The 19,710-nt window shown below is 35.8% G+C and overlaps 1 protein-coding gene across 1 annotated transcript in view; it reads right to left on the reverse strand.

Moving 5' to 3' along the window:
• Window positions 1–19,710, reverse strand: part of CRYBG1 (crystallin beta-gamma domain containing 1) — a 238,736-nt gene that overhangs the window by 195,929 nt on the left and 23,097 nt on the right. The window lies entirely within an intron of this gene.

Here is a 19,710-nt window from a genome sequence, read left to right on the forward strand (position 1 = left end):
AGTCAATGAAGCGGAAATAGATGTTTTTCTGGAATTCTCTTGCTTTTCTATGATCCAGCAGATGTTGGCAATTTTATCTCTGGCTCCTCTCCCTTTTCTAAATCCAGCTTATACATCTGGAAGTTCTCAATTCATGTACTGTTGAAGCCTAGCTTGAAGGATTTTGAGCATGACCTTGCTAGCATGTGAAATGAGTGCAATTGTACTGCAGTTTGAACATTCTTTGGCATTGCCCTTCTTTGAGATTGGGATGAAACAACTTTTCCAGTTTTCCGGCCACTGCTGAGCTTTCCAAATTTGCTGGCAGATTGAGTGCAGTCCTTTAACAGTACCATCCCAAAGAAAAAGAAATGCAACAAGGCAAATGGTTATCTGAGGAGACCCTGCAAATAGCTAAGGAGATAAGTGAAAGGCAAAGGAGAAAGGGAAAGATATACCCAACTGAATGCAGAGTTCCAAAGTATAGCAAAGAGTAATAAGAAAGCCTTCTTAAGTGAACAGTGCAAAGAAATAGAGGAAAACAATAGAATGGGAAAGACTAGAGATCTCTTCAAGAAAATTAGAGATATCAAGGGAACATTTCATGCAAAGATGGGCACAATAAAGGACAGAAATGGTATGGACCTAACAGAAGCAGAAGATATTAAGAAAAGGTGGCAAGAATACACAGAAGAGCTGTACCAAAAAAAAAAAAAACCAGTCTTAATGACCCAGATAACCATCATGGTGCAGTCACTCACCTAGAGCCAGACATTCTGAAGTCTGCGGGCCTTAAATAGCATTACTATAAACAAAACTAGTGGAGGTGATGGAATTCCAGCTGAGCTATTTAAAATCCTAAGAGATGATGCTGTCAAAGTGCTGCAGTCAACATGGTAGCAAATTTGGAAACACAATTACACTAATATAAAAAAATGAAAGAAAAAGGGCACTTCCTCAAGTAAGATTTGGCAATGTTTGTTTTTATATGTGCAAGCAATATCTTTAATAAATAGTCCATCTTAAAGGACGTATCTGGAAAATCCAAACTAAAGTTATCACACAGAAAAATTTCTTTCCAAACTGTAAGAGAATATTTAAAGCTTATTTCCCTGGGTCCACATGTTTTTAGAGATTTTACCATCTCTATACTACATATCCAAAAAGTTGTTCAAATGGATGTTCTCAACAAGTTCAAAACTGTCTAACAGAAACATGAATACAACTTGTTTTTTAAAATAACTTTTTATTTTGTGTTGTGATATAGCTGGTTAACAATGTTGTGATAGTTTCAGGTGAATAGCGAAGGTACTCAGCCATACATATATATGTATCCATTCTCCCCGAAACTCCCACCCAAGCTGCCACATTAACATTGATCAAAGTTCCCTGTGTTAGGTCCTTGTTGATTATCCATTCTAAATACAGCAATGTGTACATGTTGATCACAAACTCCCAAACTATCCCTTCCCTCTCCCTTACCCCTGGAAACCATAAGTTCATTCTCTAAGTCTGTGAGTCTGTTTCTATTTTATAAGTTCATTTGTGTAATTTCTTTTTAGATTCCACAGGGAAGGAATGTCATTATTTCTCCTTCTCTACTGACTTACTTCACTCAATCTGATAATTTCTAGGTCCATCCATGATACTGCAAATGGCATTATTTATTCTTTTTAATGACTAAGTAATATTCCATTGTATGTATATACCACATCTTCCTTATCCATTTCTCTGTCAATGGACATTTAGGTTGCTTCCATGTCTTGGCTATTGTAAACAGTGTTGCAGTGAACACTGGGAAGCATGTATCCTTTTGGATCATGTTTTTCTCTGGATACATGCCCAGGAGTGGGATTGCAGGGTCGCATGGTAGGTTTATTTTTAGTTTACAGAACCTCCATACCGTTTTCCATTGTAACTGTACCAATTTACATTCCCACCAACAGTGTAGGAGGCTTTCTCCACACCCCCTCCCGCATCGGTTGATTGTAGATTTTTTGATTATAGCCACTTTGACTAGTATGTGGTGATGCCTCACTGTAGCTTTGATTTGCATTTCTCAAATAATTAGCAATGTTGAACATCTTTTCCTGTGCCTCTTGGCCATCTGTATGTCTTCTCTGGAGAAATGTCTACTTAGGTCTTCTGTGCATTTTTTGATTGGGTTGTTTGTTTTGTTGCTGTTAGATGTCATGAGTTGTTTGTATATTTTGGAGACTAATCCCTTGTCAGTCATGAATGTAACTTTTTAACTTCCTGGTATTAAATGATTGAGATGCAACAAGGACACCAAGTTGTAAGGTGGTAGTGAGTTATTTTGGTCTAGAAAGTTAGAAGAATAAAGTATAAACTAAGTTATAATCTAGATAATTAAAGGGTGAAAAACAAATTCCTTTTAAGCATATTGTGAAAACTGACTACAATGTTTGACTCATGTTAGTATTTTCTACATACTGAATTATCAAAGTGCTGACCCAAAGGTTTTTCTGATGCAAAGAGGCTTTGACAAGAGATAGCAAGGTGACTCACCAGGCTTCTTCAGTTATTTTGTAAATGCACAGACTTCAACTTAAATTAAATTTGATATTTTAAAGTACTCATATGTATTTGTTGAGTGCTTCTACTATGGAAAATAAATTGGCTCCCTGGGCAAACTTTCTCATTGGAAAGGTTTAATAGCAATGTGAACTACAGTTCTTAACAAAACCTAGGTAAAAATAAAACACTAAGACTGTTGTTTCTTCAGGTAGAATTGTATTGCTATAAACTTCTATCTTAAAACTGCTTTTGCTGCATCCCATAGGGTTTTGGTCATTGAGTTTTCATTGTCATTTGTTTCTGGGTATGTTTTATTTCCTCTTTAGTTTCTTCAATGATTGCTTGGTTATTTAGTAGTGTATTGTTTAGCTTCCATGTCTGTGTTTTTACAGTTTTTTTTCCCTATAATTGATATCTAATATCATATATGGCTAGTGGGAAGCTGCTGTAGAGCACAGAGAGCTCAGCTCAGTGCTCTGTGATGAGCCAGAGGGGTGGGATGGGGGTATGTGGGAAGAAGGCTCTAGAGGGAGGGGATATATTTATACACATGGCTAATTTATGTGTATAAACCTAACACTGTACAACCTAACACAACATTGTAAAGCAATTATATTCCAATAAAAAAATGGCCATAGTACTCAAAACTATTTACAAAGTTAATATAATTTCTATCAAAATACCCATGACACTTTCACAAGACTAGAACAAATAACCCTAAAATTTATATGGAATCACAAAAGACCCAGAATTGCCAAAGCAATCCTGAAGAAAAAGAATAAAGCTGAAGGCATAACCCTTCCAGACTTCAGGCTACATTACAAAGCTACAGTAATCAAAACACTGATATTAATATATAGATCAATGGAAGATAATAGAGAGCCAAGAAATAAACTTGCTCACCTACAGTCAATTAATCTATGACAAAAGAAGTAAGAACATAAAATGAAGAAAGATAGTCTCTTCAACAAGTGGTGCTGGGAAAGCTGGACAGCTATATATAAATCAAAGATATCAGAACACTTCCTTATATCATATGCAAAAATGAACTCAAAATGGTTTAAAGACCTAAATATAAAATGATACCATAAAACTCCTAGAGAAGAACCTAGGCAAAACATTCTCAGACAGACTGTAGCAATGTTTTCTTAGATCAGTCTCCTGATCCAAAATAAAAAAAAGTAAAAATGAACAAATCTACCTAATCAAATTTAAAGCCTTTGCACAGCAAAGGAACCATAAAGAAAAGATAAGCTATGGACTAGGAGAAAATATTTGCAAATGATACAATCAACAAGGGACTAATATTCAAAATATACAAACAATTCAATCAAAAAGGGAGACGATGACCTAAATGGAAAATTTTCCAAAGACGACATACAGATGGCCAACAACACATGAAAAGATGCTCACTAATTATTAGAGAAATGCAAATTAAAAACTACAATGAGGTACCACCTCATACCTGTCAGAATGGCTGTCACTAAGAAGTCTACAAATAATACAGACTGAAGAGGGTGAGAAGAAAAGAGAACTCCCTATTGAGAATGTAAATTAGTGCAGCCACTGTGGAAGACAGTACAGAAGTTTCTTAAAAAACTAAAAACAGCTACCATATGCTCAAGCAATCCCATTCCTGGGTAAATGTCCAGAAAAAATAAAAACTCTAATTCAAAAATATACATGCATCCCAATATTCACAGCAGCATTATTTACAGTAGCCAAGACATGAAACAACCCAAGTGCCCATCAACAGATGATTAGCTTAAGAATTTAAGAAGTCACACACACACACACACACACACACACACACACACACACAGAGGAATATTACTCAGCCATAAAAAAGAATGAAGTAATGTTATTTGCAGCAACACGGATGGACCTAGAGAATATTATACTTAGTGAAGTCAGACAGAGAGAAAGATTTACACTGTATGACATCATCTATATGTGGAAACTAAAAAATAATACAAATGCATATATAACCAAAATAAAAAGAGACTCACAGATACAAGAAATAAAGTTATGATTACCAAAGGAATGTGGCAAATTAGGAGTATAAGATTAACAGATACAAACTACTACACATAAAATACATAAGCAAAAAGGGTGTACTGTATAGCACAAGGAATTATATTCAATATCTTATAATAACCTATAATGGAATATAATCAGAAAAAATTGCTGAATCACTAAGCTGTACACCTGAAACTAATATTGTAAATAAACTATATACTTCAATAAAAAGACACTTCCTGTATATTTTATAGGAGACAGAATTTTGCCATCAATTGCTGAAATGGCTTCTGAATTCACTGAAAAAATTGTTGAATTTTTATTGTTGTTATTCTCTTCCCTCTGCTTAGTATGCTCATGTCTACTGGGTCTGAGATCCTTGAAAGTAGGGAAGATGGGCAAGGATTCAGTCTATATATTGTACTTCATAACTTCCTGGAGAAAAAAAAAGAAAGAATTTGTATGATAGATCGGTGAGACTTGGTATTTGGGGCACTTACTGATAAACTATGGTATGTCTCATGATAACACTAATTACCAGAGAATGTAGGGCCCTATAAATTTAATTTAGAGACAGTCGATACCCAAAGGCTTCACTGATGCAGAGATGCAGCAGCTCAAATTCCTGCATTTATACAAGCAAAGGGTAAAAATCACAGGATTTCCTGGAATTAAATAGGGAGTGGGTGAGTATTACAATTTATCCCTAGTCAATCCTTTGTTAGAAATGTTTCAAATGTAGAGATTATCACTCAGTGGTCAGAGAGTGGATGGTGATACGCCCCACTGATTTCATAGAGGCAGGTATGAAAATAACCTTCCAATGACCCCAAACCGTCTCATTCTGGGCATAATGCCGACTTCTGCACTTTGTGTTCCTTGATCACACCCTCTTCTTTATCAGAAATGAGGGACCTAAAGCCGAGGATTATAGAAAGATTATGTTGCAGGTCATGATCTGAATGTAGCTCGTTAAAACCCTTTTAAAGTGTAAGGGTTAGTTAAAACTAACCCTTACAGTTCCTAAACTATAATCTGGTGTTGTCTTATTTGAGGCAACAATGATTTCAAGTCCTCTTTAATTCTATAGTCATGTACATGTTAAAAGTAAAGTGAACCAGGATTAAAGCCATTTGGAAAAATATAGCACTTAAATACAATGACTTCATGTAATACCACAGCAACTTCAGTTTGGATGTCTTTGCATACCATGATATAATCAATCAAAATTCAAGCAGTGGGTGTTGCCCCGAGGTCTTGTTTTTCTGGCAGAACAGGGAATCAGCAAGTACATGGTCTGCATATTTGGTCAAAAGACAATATTATTAAACTTGACCTTTCTATTGACATATGCTACAACTGGCATACCTGAGATTTCAGGTATTGGTTTTTCTGACTCTGGTGCTAAAGATGTCAACAAGGAAAAATCGGGCCTTCTTGAAATGCTAGAAATGAAATTACATATTCTGGCAAGAGTGGTAGAATTCTCCCTTGCTAGAGGTTGGTAAAGTCACACACACAGGTGCTAATATTATAATTACTTAATGTATTAACTATAGAAGAACTGTGATGTGCTCTTTACTCCCCACTGAATTTATGAGTTCATTTTCTGTCCACTCTGAAGCAGCAGTTCTGTTTGGACAGATCTGTGAGAGATTAATCAAAGGTTGACACTCTTTCACCATAAACACAGAAATGTGAGATAAATTTTACCAAATTAAAATTCATAGCTGAGCTAAAAAGAGAGAGAAAGAGAAAGAAAAACAAATATCTTGGCATCAGAAATAAAGAACTCAAAGCAAAATAAACGAGCACACAAGCTGGCACTCAGACATCCTGATGGGGATAGCAAATCCAGAAATAAGCTCTAATATCTAGAGATTAGGGCTTTAATGATCCTGAGGAAACAAGTCACATAGCCCTGGGATCATGCAAGGCAGAGAGCTGGAAATAAGACCTGGTCATAAAGCTGGATCCATGGGTAGGATACATCCTCCATGAAAAGGGAAGCAGAAACACGCCCCATCCCCCAACCGCAACCACCACCGCCACTGACCCAGGGAAAGACCAAGAAAGCCTGCTATGTGCCCAGGGCTCAGGATAGGGAAAAGAGTCTCCCGTGAAAAACACAATGCCAAAGTCTGAATTTATAGACCTTGCATTTACCTTTGTAATGCAGTAATCACAAGCTGAGGAATTAATGCAAATAAGTGACTTGAATAGGAGTTGATTAGATGAGACTCTGGCAGGTAAAGTAGAAGCAAAACCACTACTCAGAGAAAATAAAATCCTGTGTCTTTGAAAATTTGTAATCTCATATCTAAATTATTCATGGGCCCAAGGATACATCATAATTAGAACTGTAAAACACAGTCGAACAACAATAAAAATACTGTATAACAAATTAAAGGTATTTGGATAAATCAGTACTTGGAAGATAATTCAGTTTTAAATATATGTGTGTGTGTATGTGTGTGTGTGTATAAAGAAAGACTAAAAATTAATGAACTAAGCATTCACCTAATAAATTAAAAAGGAACAGTATAAACTTAAATGAAAAGGGATAGAAAGATAAGATTCAAAATTAATGAAATAGGAAACACATACTTGAGAGGAAAAAGAAAATTAAAACCATGAGGAATAATGACAGAAACTGAACTGCAGGAACAGAAATGGTTTTCTAAATCATGAAAATATTATGCCAATATATTTGAAAATGTGAAGAGTAGAAACTTCTCTAAAAGTATATAAATTACTAAAATTGACTCAAGATAGACACAGTGATTAAAGTCCTAGTGAGGAAACTGAAACAGTATTCTAAAAACTACTCAAAAGCTCACTGGCCCTAATATTTTTACAGTAACCTTTACTAAAGCTTCTGGTAACATTTATCTTGTAACTCCTCTTATGTAAAGTGTTACCAAGAATAGAGAAAGAAGAAAAGCTCACTAATTTTTTAAGGCTCATATATCCTTGATATCCAAACAGACATGGGTTATAAAGAAAAGAAAACTATCGGCCAATCTCAATTATAGGTATAGTCATAAAAATGCTAAATAAAATATTAGCAAAATGAATTTCTCCAAGTATACAAAATAAAATGTATCTTCACCAAGAAGAATTTACTCCACAAATTCCAGCCTGATTTAACATGAGACAATTGATGTTACTATTAATATAACAAATGTGAAAAACAGATTAAAGGAGAAAATTTGTTTTTTTTTTTTTTTTTAATATACACAGAAAATCTCATGGTAAAATTCAGTAGCCATTCATGTTAAAATCCTCTAGCAAACTATAGAAATTCTTGTTGTGAAAGGCAATCAGCTATTGGTTCCAAACATCCTTATAGGATGTTTCTGAATAGACCAAATCTCAAGGTCTTAGCCAGCCTATTCTTGAGCCATTTCTGCAGCTAGTCACACAGCCAATTAAAATAGATCAAGGCAATTGTGACATGACTTCAGGACAACAACTTGTTCTGTGGGGGACGACTGGCTCATTTACTGCTTGATATAAAAGGTGCTGAGTTCTCAGCCCTGGGTTTTGCAGCTTGGAACACCTCACGCTGAGGTCCTTGGAGGTCAGGAGAACTGGCATTGCCCTGCTGATGCTCGTGCTGTTTGCTCTGTGTGAATAACAAACTGTCTTGCTCTGATCCACTGAGTCTCCTTATTGACTTTAGGCATCTATGGAGTGATGGCAAGACAACCTGATGCCTTTTGTCTCTTTTGGAGTCTTGTTACTTTCTGTAATTCTCAATGAGGTTGGAATTCTTCCCTGACAAATGATTTCTACAAAAAGCATAAAGCAAGCATCACCAAAGTGGAAATGATGCCCAGTTGTGTATGTGTCTGGTGATGAAAGTAAAGTTTGATGCTGCAAAGAATGATATTGCATAGGAACTTGGAATGTTAGGTTCATGAATCAGGGTAAATTGGAAGTGGTCAAACAGGAGACGGCAAGAGAGAACATTGGTATTTTAGGAATCAGTGAACTAAAATGGACGGGAATGGGTGAATTTAACTCAGATGACCATTGTATCTACTACTGTGGGCAAGAATCCCTTAAAAGGCAGAGGAACTAAGAGATCAAACATCCACTGGATCATAGAAAAAGCAAGAGAATTCCAGAAAAACATTACTTCTGTTTCACTGACTATGCTAAAGCCTTTGACTGTGTGGATCACAATAAACTATAGAAAATTCTTAAACAGATGGGAATACCAGACCACAATACCTGCCTCTTGAGAAACCTGTATGTAGGTCAAGAAGCAACAGTTAGAACTGGACATGGAACAATGCACTGGTTCAAGTGAGAAAGGAGTCCATCAAGGCTGTATATAGTCACCCTGCTTATTTAACTTATATGCAGAGAACATCATGCCAGGCTAGATGATGCTCAAGTTGGAATCAAGATTGCTGGGAGAAATATCAATAATCTCAGATATGCATATGACACCACCTGAATGGCAGAAAGTGAAGGGGAACTAAAGAGCCTCTTGATGAAGATGAAAGAGGAGAGTGAAAAAGCTGGCTTAAAACTCAACATTCAAAAAACAAAGATCATGGCATCCAGCCCCATCACTTCATGGCAAATAGATGGGGAAGAAATGGAAACAGTAACAGATCCTATTTTGAGTTCCAAAATTACTGTGTACAGTGACTGCAGCCATGAAATTAAAAGACTTTTGATCCTTGGAAGAAAAGCTATGACAAACATCAGATCAGATCAGTCGCTCAGTCGTGTCCAACTCTTTGCGACCCCATGAATCACAGCACGCCAGGCCTCCCTGTCCATCACCAACTCCCGGAGTTCACTCAGACTCATGTCCATCGAGTCAGTGATGCCATCCAGCCATCTCATCCTCTGTCGTCCCCTTCTCCTCCTGCCCCCAATCCCTCACAGCATCAGAGTCTTTTCCAATGAGTCAACTCTTCGCATGAGGTGGCCAAAGTACTGGAGTTTCAGCTTTAGCATCATTCCTTCCAAAGAACACCCAGGGCTGGACTGGTTGGATCTCCTTGCAGTCCAAGGGACTCTCAAGAGTCTTCTCCAACACCACAGTTCAAAAGCATCAATTCTTCGGCGCTCAGCCTTCTTCACAGTCCAACTCTCACATCCATACATGACCACAGGAAAAAACATAGCCTTGACTAGACGAACCTTTGTTGGCAAAGTAATGTCTCTGCTTTTGAATATGCTATCTAGGTTGGTCATAACTTTCCTTCCAAGGAGCAAGCGTCTTTTAATTTTCTGGCCGCAGTCACCATCTGCAGTGATTTTGGAGCCCAGAAAAATAAAGTCTGACACTCTTTCCCCATCTATTTCCCATGAAGTGATGGGACCAGATGCCATGATCTTCATTTTCTGAATGTTGAGCTTTAAGCCAACTTTTTCTCTCTCCACTTTAACTTTCATCAAGAGGCTTTTGAGTTCCTCTTCACTTTCTGCCATAAGGGTGGTATCATCTGCATATCTGAGGTTATTGATATTTCTCCTGGCAATCTTGATTCCAGTTTGTGTTTCTTCCAGTCCAGCGTTTCTCATGATGTACTCTGCATATAAGTTAAACAAGCAGGGTGACAATATACAGCCTTGACGTACTCCTTTTCCTATTTGGAACCAGTCTGTTGTTCCATGTCCAGTTCTAACTGTTGCTTCCTGACCTGCATACAAATTTCTCAAGAGGCAGATCAGGTGATCTGGTATTCCCATCTCTTTCAGAATTTTCCACCGTTTATTGTGATCCACACAGTCAAAGGCTTTGGCATAGTCAATAAAGCAGAAATAGACGTTTTTCTGGAACTCTCTTGCTTTTTCCATGATCCAGCAGATGTTGGCAATTTGATCTCTGGTTCCTCTGCCTTTTATAAAACCAGCTTGAACATCAGGAAGTTCACGGTTCACATATTGCTGAAGCCTGGCTTGGAGAATTTAAACATAGACATCACATTAAAAAGCAGAGACATCACTTTGCCAACAAATGTCCATATAGTCAAAGCTATGGTTTTTTCCAGTAGTCATGTATGGATGTGAGAGCTAAATCATAAAGAAGGCTGAGCGCCAAAGAACTGATGCTTTCAAACTGTGGTGTTGGAGAAGACTCTTGAGAGTCCCTTGGACTGCAAGGAGATCCAACCAGTCCATCCTAAAGGAAATCAGTCCTGGGTGTTCATTGGAAGGACTGATGCTGAAGTTGAAGCTCCAATACTTTGGCCACCTGATGGAAAGAGCCGACTCACTGGAAAAGACCCTGATGCTGGGTTAGACTGAAGGCAAGAAGAGAAGGGGACGACAGAGGATGAGATGGTTGGATGACATCACCTATTCAATGAACATGAGTTTGAGCAAATTCTGGGAGATAGTGAAGGACAGAGAAGCCTGGTATGCTGCAGTCCAGGGGGTCGCAGAGAGTCAGACACGAGTGAGCGACTGAACAACAAGCATCACACAATAGGGAAATGTTAGAAATAGTCTCTTTAAAGCCAAGATTAAGACAGTGATGCTCCAATCACCATATCTATTCATCACTGACCTGGAATTTCTAGTCAGTGCAAAAGATGAGAAAAAGAAATACAGTATAAAGATTAGAAAAAAATAAACAAAATTGTTTTTATTCATAGATTACATGATTGTAAGAAAATCCAAGGCAATCTACAAACTATTAAAAGTAAAAAAGAGAGCTTATCAAGGTTGTTACATTTAAGATCATTGTATAAAAATCAGTTAGTTTCTATATACCAAAAGCTACAATTAGAAAATGTAAAAAAATTGTTTAAATTCTGTCTACAACAACAAAAACTACTATTATCTAGGCATCCAAAAAACAGTCAAGCCTTCAAGAATTATAATTATAATTCTTTAGGAAAGATTATAATTATAATTACAATCTTTCCTAAAGGACATGAATAAAGGTAAAATTCAAGAGATATAACTATGGATAAGAATAATTCACAAATATGTCAAATTTTCCTTCCAATTATCCTATAAACCCACTGTTTTTCTAAGAGAAATGCCATTAGATCTTTTCAACAGCCCTACCAAACTGATACTAATTTTATAATGGAAGAGCAAAAGGCCAAAAATAGCCAAGGAAATTTTGGGGAAGACTAAGAAGAAATCTTATGGGAGATACTGATAAATTTTATTACATTAATCTTTTTAACTTCTATATTACACAAGGAACCATTAAAGTTAAACAACAACAAAAATGGCACAAAATAACAACAAAATTGAGAGGAGTTGTTCACAATACATATAACAAGCAAAGGGTTAGTATCCAGAATATAGAAAAGAACCCAAGCACGACTCAGTAGAAAAATGGGCAAAAAATACATGCACTAATTCACAGAAAATTTAAATAACCAACACACATACTAAAAATTTCAACAGGAAAATGTAGATTAAACTACATTAAAACTCAAAGAACATTCTACTAACACAGGAAGACTGTATTCTTATATTCTATATTCTTTATAGTAAAGAAAGGCTGAGGATCTGATCCAGATTAAAGGTCAAAGACTTGTGACAATCAAGTAATATACCTGATTCTGAACAAAGGAGAAAATTTCTATAAAGGGCATTATTAGTCAATGGACAAAATTGTGAGTAGTAGATTAAAGTATTATATGTTCAGTTCAGTTCAGTCGCTCAGTCGTGTCCGACTCTTTGCAACCCCATGAATCGCAGCATGCCAGGCCTCCCTGTCCATCACCAACTCCCGGAGTTCACTGAGACTCACGTCCATCGAGTCAGTGATGCCATCCAGCCATCTCATCCTCTGTCGTCCCCTTCTCCTCCTGCCCCCAATCCCTCCTAGAAGCTGATTATTATACTGGGATTAGATGAGAGGTTCTTTTTTTTTTTTTTTTTTGGGAGAGGTTCTTATTCTTAGGAAATATACATTGAAAGATTTAGTTATAAGAGGACACAATGCAAACAGTTTAATCTGAAATGACTCAGAAAATATGCATATATAGAGAGAATGACAGAGCAAATCAGGCAAAATCTTTTAACAATTAGTGAATCTGGATAAAGAGTATATGACAGTTCTTTGTACTATTTTGAAAATGTTTATACTAAGTTAGAAAATGCTTCCAAATTAAAATTTTCTTAAAACTTAACAACTGCACTCAGATACCATTTTATACCTGTCAGATTAGCAAAAATTTAATAGATGGATAATATCAAGTGTTGGTGAGGATGTGGGAAATGGGAACTCACACATTTTGATAAATCCATATTGGAAAATAATTTCTTACTTTCTAGTAAAGTTTAACATATACTATTATCCAGCAAGTCTACTTCTAGGTTTTTCCTCTGGAGAAACTCTTATACATGTGCTATAAAGAAAAGATGCTCATTGCCACATTGCTTGCATATTTAGTCAAAAGAAAATATCATTAGACTTGGCCTTTCCACTGACCCATGCTATGAATGGCATGCCAGAGATTTTAGGTGCTGGTTTTTCTGTGTCTGGTGCCAAAGCTGTCAATGAGGAAAAATGGTCTTTCTTGAAATGTCAGAAACAAAATTTTACATTCTGGCAAGAGTGGTAGAACTCTTCTTTGCTAGAGGTTGGTGAAGTCATACACAGATGCTAATACTATAATTATTTGGTGTTTAAATATGGAAGAACTGTCATGTGCTCTTTGTTTCCCTCTGAATTGGTAGCTTATTCAGTGTTTACACTCAAACAGGGCGGTGTTTTCACATGGTAAAAAATTAGAAATATCAGAAAAACCCAAATATCCATCAGAAGAGATTTTATATAAATAATTTATAGTGTCACAAAAAAATGTACATTTCTATAGCAGTTAAAAAGTACTAAATCTCCTTATACCATCATAGATAAATCTCAAAAAAACATAATGATGAAGTATTTGAAAAAGCAGATCATAAAAGGATAGGTAAAAGAAATACTATACTATTTATATACATTTAAAATAAAAAAAAAAAACAATAATATTTATCACCTATGGGCACATACACAAGCATGTGTGGGAAGCATACACACCAATTTCAGTTTAAAATAACAACTAAAAGGGAAGAAAATGGAATGAATGGGGAATAGCCTTAAAATACATTGGCAATTTTTTTTCTTAAAAAAAGGAGACAGATATAACAAATTGCTAATTGTTATAAAATTTGTAAAAAAAAAAAAAAAAGATTTTTGTGCATGAAAACATATTGAACAATTCAAAATGAAAAAAAAATTTTAGTAGTTATTTATTTGGCTGCATTGGGTCTTAGTTGAGGCATGAAGCCTAGTCACCCTCTAGTATGTGGGATCTCAGTTCCCTGACTAGGGATTGAACTTGCATGCCCTGTATTGGAAGGTGGACTCTCAACCAATGGACCACCAAGGAGTCCCCCCAAACAAAAACAATTTCTAAAGAAGACAAAGCTACGGCTTTTCTAATAGTCATGTACAGATGTGAGAGCTGGACCATAAAAAAGGCCGAGTGCTGAAGAATTGATGCTTTCGAAATGTGGTGCTGGAAAGGACTCTTGAGAGTCTCTTGGACTGCAAGGACATCAAACTAGGCCATCCTAAAGGAAATCAACCCTGAATATTCATTGGAAGGACTGATGCTGAAGCTCTAATACTGTGGCCACCTGATGGGAAGAGCCAACACATTGGAAAAGACCCTGATGCTGGGAAAGATTGAAGGCAGGAGGAGAAGGGGGCAACAGAGGATGAGATGGTTGGATGGCATCACTGACTCAGTGGACATGAGTTTGAGCAAATTCCAGGAGATAGTAAAGGACAGGGAAGCCTGGCATGCTGCACTCCATGGGGTTGCAAAGAGTCAGAGATGATTAAGCAACTGAACTACAAATAGATGGGCATTATTAGCACTCTTTGGAACTCCACAGTATATCCATAATTTCAAAGGAGATTCAATATTGAAAGCACTCTTAAAAATATGATATAAAAATTATGATATAATAATAACACATGTTTTATTTTAATATCTTAGAAAGAGTAACTCAGGGAAATATAGTTTATAGATTTCCACTTTTCAGAAGTAGATATAGGTGATTCCTTTTCCTTTGAATTGTCCTTTACAAATCATCAGGTATATACTGAGCTATACCTAAGATCTCAGTGCTTCTGTACTTTTCCTATGAAGTCTTAGTATGTTTAGAAAGAGCACTTTAAAATATGATTACTATTAATTCCTGTTGTGTGTGTTTAACACACTATTGCTATAACCTCCCTAAGGCATTGCACTATCAAATAATACTTTTTTTCTTCTTCTTTGAAAGATTAAGCTTGTCAAGTTTCTTCAAAATAATGTTTGCTTTTTCACTTAACATTCATAAGCAGAAATTACATGGTTCATTTAACTTGAATGCACTATTATGAAACAAACCCAACTTACTTGTTTAGAAACTGCTATCCTTTAGAAAACAAATTTGTAGTTGGGAAATAATGAACATTACTTTATTTCTTCTTTACCAGATAGGGTGCTTACCAATGCCAGGAATGAAAATCGTGGTGTTCTAATGCTCAGCTTTTGCAGAATCTGGTCACTTAAAACAATCCTTTGATAACAACTTTAAGATAATCTTATCAGAGCATAAGAGAAGCTTGGAGGTTTGAAGGAAATGAAAATCTTGACCAACACATTCTGAATTATTTGTGATAAACTGAAATGACATGATGCAGAAACGATAACTATTTAATGAACAAGGAGTAGCAAACACTCATGAGTATAAGATGCTGTTTGGCACTTGGAAGATAGAAGACACAGAACCTTCAGAAAACATGGGGTAAAGAGGACAAAGAGAGAGATAAACAATGTTAGAGACACTTATTAGCAAGGTTCAGAGATGCTCAAAAAATATGCTGTCAGGGAAGCTGATGTGTATAAAGTGTACAAGTTCCTAGTAAGATGCTTCTAGAAAGAGTGGACAAAAAAGATAAGAAATAGGACTTCTGCAGAAGACATCTAAGTATGGAGTGTGTACATGTGGAGGGCACTGGCTGCTCAACCAGAGCCATGCAATCTTGGGTGATTCATCAGGAGCAAATAAACATTTGCCTATCTTCTGCAGCACAGACATACAGCACCTCACCCAGACTTGTCAGCCGTCCTCAACAGGTGTTTCCCAACCTTGTGATGAAGGCAGGAGACATTCTCATACAGCAGTGGCACAGAGTGAGGGAAACAGCAATCAGTATATTATAAAACTTAGTTTATTTCTATGAAATAAGACTGAAGATAAAACATCAATAATATAGATAGACCACCTCAAATAGAAGTAACTGGCACTGTGAAATACTACTTATAAAATGTAGAAAATACTTCTTATCCCCACAGTTCACTCATCTATTAAATATTCACTACATGTCTATTATATGGTAGGCAAAGATTTCCAAAACAGCAAACATAAAATAACTATGAAACAAAAAAATTGATAAATTAATATATTTGTGTGTATATATGTATATATATATATATACACACATATTCTTGGCATATGTAAAAGAAATAAAAGAATGCATACAAATAATTTTTTAAATAGTCCATTTTCTAAAGTAGGTAAAAGATTTAAATAGTCACATCATAAAATAAGGATATCAAATGGCCATTAATTTTATGAAAAGGTGCTCAACATCATTAGTTACCAAGGAAAAAAGATAAACTAAAACCACAGTGAGATACACTATCAACCACCAGTGCACACCAGAATGATCAAAATGAAAAGGGCAAAAGGGCTAACAAGCAACCAGAACTCTCACTCACTACTACTGCAAAAGTAAGTTTGTACAATCATTTTGGAAAATAGTTTGGAAACAGCTATTGAACTAAGCATATATTTGCCTTATGTCCCAGCAATTTGAATTTTGAATATACCAGACAGAAATAAGTACATATTTATGTTCATCAAAAGACACCTACAAGAATGTCCATAAGAGCTTTATTCATAAAAGTGAAAAACTGGAAACAACCTGAAGGTCCCATGATGATAGAAGATATAAAATAAACTGTGACACAGCTGTATAATAGAATGTTATACAACTATTGCTATGCAAAGTATGGACAATTCTTATAGATGTAATATTGAGTGAAAGCTAGACACATGCCATATGATTCCAATGATGTGAACATAAAAATATTAAAATTAATTCATGGTGAACAGAATAGGAGTTATTTTCACATTGGGGATTGGGGGAGGAAGTGGGCATTGCACAAGAAAGCCTTCTGGGTGTTTGCATTGTTCTGTATTTTTATCTGAGTTGTGATTACATGGGTGCATAAATACATAAAAAATAAACCAGCTGTACTAGTAATAAGTAATAGCTGTATACATTGCTACTTTGTTCTCTGTAAGCTATACCACAATTAGAAATGAAAGAAGAGAAAAGTAAAGTGAAGAAGGAGAGGATAGAAAGGGAGAGGAGGGGGCAAGAAAGCAGATGAGAGCTCTTACAACATGCCACTGCTTCAGACACTGTGATTTAACAAGGAAGCACCATAGAACCTGTGGTAATTTCTGTAATAATATTCTCTGATTTGTTACCAAGCCGTGAAAATCCAGCATCTCTGAACGGTAGAATATTTGTTCTTTGGTAGTTCTGATCAGAATACAGCTTTCTTTATAGGTCTATCTTACAAACGATTCATGTTAATGTTATTTGTTCTTGAGCAGTAACAGACTTCAGGGATAAAATTAAACTACTTACCTCGATATAGAGATTATTTTCAATTAAAATCACAGACATAAAAAATAACTTATTTTGGCAAGAGTGAGCACTTAACTTATTTTAATGTGGTGGTGTGTGGTAGTGGTGCACACTCAGTCGTGTTCAGCTACTTGCAACCCCATGGACTGTAGCCCTCCAGGCTCCTCTGGCCATGGGATTATACAGGCAAGAATACTGGAGTGAGTTGCATTTCCTCCTCCAGGGGTCTTCCCGACCCAGAGACTGAACCCATGTCTCCTGCACTGGAAGCGGATGCTTTATCACTGAGCCACCAGCAAGCCCCAAATTATTTTAATAGTAATTATGAAATACAGTCAATTTCCATGTTAATGACAAATGATGGCAGCTGAAAAAAAAACCCCAAATCACAATCCAACAGAAACCTACCTCTCATTAGGCAAAAAATAAAGTGATAAAATATGTCCGTGTGTATAATAGATATATAATTCATAAAAATAAATGTCAAAAAGGACTCAACCATCTCTCACACAAAAAAACTTCAGCTAACACATGTCGTATAAATTACTTCAAATTCCTGCTCAAGAAAGAAAACACACTTAAAGCATATAAGAGGTAAATAATTACTATTTTTCTAAAATACAATTTAAGACAAACTAAAAAGAATAGGTGATCTCTGTCTTATCAGAATGCATTAAGTTTTGAAGCAATTGGTTCATTTATTTCATTGCATATTTTAGAGGAAATTAATTTTGGCAAAATTTGATACACTACTAACGTTCATAAAAAAATTTTAATTGGACATATAGATTTGAATTTTGTAAAAGAAAAGTGGTTCCATTCACCATGTAAAGAAAAAGTATATTGCCAATAAAAGCTCTCTGCCCACTCTAATTTCACTCCTAAACTAGAAAATACAGACACACCAGTATTAAAATTGGCAAAGGATATTCCACAAAAGAAGAAATACAAAGAAATAGCCAAAAAGCACATAAAGTGATTTCTACTTCCCTCGTAATCAAATAAATACAAATCATACATCAACAAAAAGCAATTTTTAATCTATAGTACGAAGATATTTTTTAAATTATGAAAGTGACAGATAAAACTATGAAGGAAGATTTGGGGAAAGGAATTTTAATTTGAGGTGCAACTTCCATACTGAACTAAGGGTAAACGGATGAGCAAAAATATAAAGCACACACTGGGCAAGTTAGAACTTGGTGAAACTGGTACCAACTGCATGCCAGTGCTTGTTTTTATGCCTAGGTATCACTTTTTTTTTTTTAAGTTTAGAAGTACTAAACATTCCTAGCTGTCACAGTAAAGAATTCTATTTTTATTTTAAAATGGATAAAACTGTATAAAAGACACTGATTTTTCTCTTAGATAGCCACTTCTATGGTATAAAGCTAGGGTTTTTATAAGCTGGCTATAACCCAAATACTGTTTCTTATATGGTGGCATCTTACTCTGATTATTAGGAGAGTACATAGAAATAAACAACTTGAGAAATAAACTTGCCAATCTGAATCTATAAAGTGAAAAGCGTAATTCAGATGGCATTTTTCTCTGCACACTGATGGCTGATACCAGAAACTACTACTCTACTCTAGAACCGAAATGTATTCTGCTTTTATGAGTCTCCTGCTGAAAATGAAATGTCTTAATACAGATAAAATTATATACTCAAGATATTTTTAAACCATAAAGAGAGTTTGCTCTGAAATCACTAATGATAGAGCTAGAATGAAGAAACAATGGCCAACAATTTATGAAGAATATTTAGGTCCAAGCTGGGATAGAGGGAAGGGACAGGGTGGAAAAGGGAATCAAATTTCCCCTCCCTTCTTTGCATTTAAGTGCATTAGCTCTTGCGTTAGCCCCAAGATAGTTCAGGACCCCCAAAATATTTGGAAGTACAAATATCTAGGTAGCAAAATTATCCATAAAGTGATTTTCAGACTTTCAGGGAAGTTTTTCAACACATAGAAAAGAAGTACATGTAATTCACCAGTCTCCCGAAGCTTAAGTTTGAACTTAGAAAAAAGCAGTCTAGGCAATAGATGGGCCTCAGATTTGGTGGGGTGACCTTATAACTTATCATTCAAACAAGGATCTTTTCAGAGTACAAGAGAGTGCTGATAATAAGACTACTGGGCAGGGGGGGAGACAGAGGGTCGGCTATGAGTTTAGAGGAAGGGACACTGGCATCATGCTCCATGCCCAGTGAGGGAAGTGGAAACTTGGAGACTTCCATCTCTCCTGCATACGAAAGGCAGCTTACCAGCTTATCTTCCTTGGCCTTTTTTTCTTTCCTTACCTCTTATATCAAGATACTTATTTCCAATCAGAATTCAAAGCACATTGCAATTCCAGTTATAATTAATCTCGTTGTGTGTGAAAATTCTGATAATTCAACACATGTTTAAATTTAAACACATGTTTAAAAACACATTTTTAAAATCCCTACAAGTTCATATTGCCATTTTATT

This window comes from Bos taurus, chromosome 9 (assembly GCF_002263795.3).
Source record: "Bos taurus isolate L1 Dominette 01449 registration number 42190680 breed Hereford chromosome 9, ARS-UCD2.0, whole genome shotgun sequence".
NCBI classification, from domain to species: Eukaryota; Metazoa; Chordata; class Mammalia; order Artiodactyla; family Bovidae; genus Bos; species Bos taurus.